This window comes from Sinocyclocheilus rhinocerous, unplaced genomic scaffold (genome assembly GCF_001515625.1).
Source record: "Sinocyclocheilus rhinocerous isolate Xijiao unplaced genomic scaffold, SAMN03320098_v1.1 scaffold933, whole genome shotgun sequence".
Lineage (NCBI taxonomy): Eukaryota > Metazoa > Chordata > Actinopteri > Cypriniformes > Cyprinidae > Sinocyclocheilus > Sinocyclocheilus rhinocerous.
In genome coordinates, this window is record NW_015654506.1 from 404491 (window position 1) to 409130 (window position 4640).

Here is a 4640-nt window from a genome sequence, read left to right on the forward strand (position 1 = left end):
CAAGGACAGTCTGGCGCTTCTGACTCACAGCCTGTAAGTACGTTTTTTATATTTAAATAATTTGCCACTGATGATTCAAACGCAAGTTTTGGGCAGTGTAGAGTAGGGTTGTTGTTTGTTGTTTCTCCGATCACAGATGGAGACATGGTTTTATGTTTACGAAGCGCGATGTAGCGTCTGGACCAATCAAACACACAATATATATTTCGTTAGCTATATTTAACAAATACTCTGTAACACCCCTCAGTTAACAAGCCATATATCTAGCAACCGCATAGCAACACCCTAGCAACTACCCACATTTTAGTATCATGTAGCCGATTTTTGCATGCAGGAAAAATATGTAAAATTCTAGGTTGAAAATAATCAATCAACGTAAAGCCTCCGTGTCTGTGAAAAAGACATCACCAGGCTTGCTATCCCAATAAATCCACTGAATCCAAGCTGAATGCTAAATCCACAGCCTGGAGATATGTTGGATTTGTGTTATTTCTATCTTCTAGCCTTTTGAAAACTTTCCAAATGAACAAGAATACCGCCTCTCAATCGCTCACGATATATCAGACTATGAAAGTCCTTAAATGGTGCTTTGGTTCCTCTAACAGTAAATTGCTCGTCCTGTTCCCAGGACATTTAAGGGATGCTGGCTCAAACTCCTGAAGATGTTTAAATACCTTAAGGAAGTATGCAGTAACCATTAAATGCACCTAAAAATAAGAGGGATTATGACAACCATTATAGTGTAAGATTTTAAAAGGATTTTAGAAAGGATTTAAAAGTGAAACAAACTTACTGTGTGCATCCCGTTTCTGTCATTAGCAGATTGTTTTCAGCTGGAAAACAAAGGGCCTGCAAAAAAAGTTAATAAATGTCTTAGATTTTAATTAAATGTACAGCAGATAGAAATTTTCTTTGACTTTGTATCATAAGTGAATTGTGCAGCAAGATAAAACAGGTCTTGTTTGAACCTGCAGTTACATATTAAAAGATCTGCATTTTTTGTGTTTAATATGAGAATGAGTTTCATTCTTCCAACTAGCTACATTCATAAAATTCAAATTGACTTGATTCATTTTGGATTCAGTCAGAGGAAAACAGCACTCTATATGCCCTGGTTGAGCTATATATAAATATAGGATGCATTTGAATGTGTTTGATCTACAGACAAGTGCTGTGTCTATTCCCTAGGTGACTGACACCTCCCGAACCTGTCTTCCTGGCACCAGAAATTCAGATGCGAGTCCAAGGGGCCCGCGTGTAATTAGAGTGAACTGTCTGTCCAGCTGCATTTGTGAGTGTGTGTACAGGTCTGTGTGCTTGCATGCATGCATGAGTTGAAATGAACAGGACAAAAGCAGAGGGGACATAAAAAACACCTAAGGGGAAGTCACTGGTTAAAGAGGTTTACAGTTACTGTCCTGGCACTAATGTGCTATTTTTCCAGGTCAAAGTGTATAGTGGTTAAAAAATAAAAAAAAAACATGTATATGAATTACTGAAGTAATGCAATTTGGACAAAAAGTGTAGATTGGGAAATTAGACTCAGCATTTTTATTCATACTTTTATATAGCAGGATGCATTAAAGGGGTCATGGGATGCAAAATTCACTTTACAAGTTGTTTGAACATAAATGTGTGTTGAAAGTGTGTGTACACATCCATCCTATAATGATAAAAATCCACCCAGTGTTTTTTTTTAAATCCCTATTTTAAAAACCCCTTTCTCAAATCAGGCTGTTCTGAGATTCCTGTCAGAATGTTGTAGTTCTGCACAGGCCCCTCCCACGATAGTTGATTGACACATAGCATCTTTTTTTTTCTTTTCTTTTTTTTCTTCTTACCTTAGACCCGCCCTGAGTAAGCTGTCACCAGCTGTCATGGACCCTTTTCACAAGACTGTGATGACGCGTTTTAACGGTCATCAGCATCATAAATCCTCGAAAGTTTTTCATATTTGTATTTTTTTTTAAATGTATGTACATTTATAACACTATTCTTTGTATTATATCCATTTTTGATTATCCGGGAGTGACGCGCGGTGACGCGCTGCCAAGATGGCGACGACCGGTGTCATGATAAATCGGGTCCTCCCTGGAAATCGGGTCTCCATCAACTATCAGTTAATTATTATCCTAAATACATGTGAACAATATTAATCTAAAAACGTATGGCTTACTATATAGTCCATAATAGAGCAAATTAGTGCATAATGAAACAAATTAAACGTAATCCCTTACACTTGATTTCCTGCTAATTAATAAATAAAACTAATAATACCGGTACTCTATTAAGTGAATAATTGAACATCATTAATTAGTTTTATTTATAAAATAAAACTTTGGACATTTAACACTTAATTTAACACATAATTAAAATAAAAATAAGTGTGAATACATGAAGGATAAGTGCAAATTCCTTTATAAACTAAGTTATCAGGCTAATCGGGTATATGTATGCTATGCTAGCACATAAGCTAACTAATACAGACATTAATGGTCATTATAACGTAGTTAAAACAGCATTTATCATAACACGATTTTGTAGGAATTGTAATCAGGCGCTAAAGAGAGTACCTATTAAATGTAATTTGAGCCAATGGGATCGCTTGGGGACCTAATGGAGACCGGATTTCAAGGGGGGACTCGATTTGTCACCACACCGGCTCCGCCCACTTTGAGCTTCAAAAACGCTCTTTAGAAACCTACGGGTGACGTCACGGACACTACGTCCATGTTTTTTACAGTCTATGGTCGACTCCGGTGCAGGGGAAGACAAGAATGTCTCCGATTGAGGTGTTTTGTTGTTGGGTGTAATAATGAATATAGCAGACGTAATTTACTCCCGACATCTGAGCCGCTGAAGACGCAGAGGATTAATGTTACTTTCGTTCTGAAGGGAATGTAGAGTCATACATTTCTGAGAAAAAAAAAAAATTGGTGATTAGCAGTACACAACTCACCACCACAGTTCTAGGGTGTTGTCATTCTACTTTTTTCTAAAATCATTCTAACTGTAAAAGAATAGCTAAGTCGACAGCACAACTATAACGATAACAACACAGTGGAACAATATCATTAATATTACTTGGTAAGGTTGTTAGGACATCATTAAAATAGTCAATGTGACATCAGCGGTTTAACTTTAATGTTATGAAGCTACACGAATACTTTTTGTGCACAAAGAAAACAAAAATAACAACTTCTCAACAATTTCTTCCCTTTGCACGTTCACCAATGCGTGTGGTGCTGCTGATGCTAGAGTCGGCGTTTTGACATAGAACCTGGATGCGCTGCGCTTTGTTTACAAGCAGAGCAATGCACATTCATGTGTCATGGCAGTCTCATAAACACGCCACACAGAAGAGAATCAATTGTTGAATAATTTTTGTTTGCTTTGCACACAAAACGTATTCTCATAGCTTCATAAAATTATGGTTGAACCACTGATGTCACATAGACTATTTTAACGATGTCCTTACTACCTTTCTGGGCATTGAACATGGTAGCTGCGTTGCTGTCTATGGAGGGTTAGAAAGCTCTCGTATTTCATCAAAAGTACTAAGTGTTCCGAAGATGAACGAAGTTATTACGGGTTTTGGAATGACATGAGGGTGACTAATTAATGACAGAATTTTCATTTTTGTGTGAACTATCCCTTTAAGTTTGACTTTAGAAAAGTAACAGTACACTTCTCTTTTACAAGCTGCATTACACATTAACATTGTGTGCAACTACTAGACATTGGCTAATGGTTATAAAATCATCCATTCACCTGGTAACCAGGATATCCTTCCTCTTTGAAGTCAAGGGCACTGGTCAAGCTGTTCTCTTCACTGGTGAGACCTGACAGTGGTGATGAAAAACGAGTGCTAAAATGACCGTGATTCCATGAGGCTTCTCACAACTAGGTCAGGGCACCTGGGGAGGGGTAAGGGCCGTTCCTGAGAGACAGACGAGCACAAGCTTAGAACAAAGACTAGAAGACAGTTTGTGTAAATTATTGAAATAATATTTAAGTAATACAAATATTTAACTGGTGATGTATGGTGTATAGGTTTAATTTAAATCAATACCATCTACACAAAATATTGTAATTTGTATCAAAATAGTATGGTGAAGTGTGATCCCATGGATTCCCGTGTAATTTGAGCAGAACTCGAGGGCTGACATGAAAGACTTCGCCGTCTGACTTTTTTCATATGAAAATCCTATTTTGTCCAATTAACTGCCACATCATGACATTCAGCAGTTTAATAGAATGTACAGCTCTCTTCTCTCTTTGCATATTGCGCTCACTAAACAAATTGGCCTTTGGTTCACTTACCTTAATGGCTGAAGATCTTGTTGTTATCGATTTACCATGTTTGTACAATTGCCCTACTGATCATCCTTGAACTAAATGGATTTCACATCATCCATGTGGAAGGAAACACAAGCTGGAGCATCAAGGAGAAGTGAAGTGGATAATCTGTTTTTTTTTATATAAATACAGTTTTGCTCAGTTGGAACCTTCATGCACTAGTGCACCACAATATTGTGCTCTTTGACTTCTTTAACACCAACCTCCTTCTTCGATCTGAACAAGCCCAGGGCGATGTAGTTGGACGCTCCCACGGTCTTTTGGAGAATAGGCATGGACGG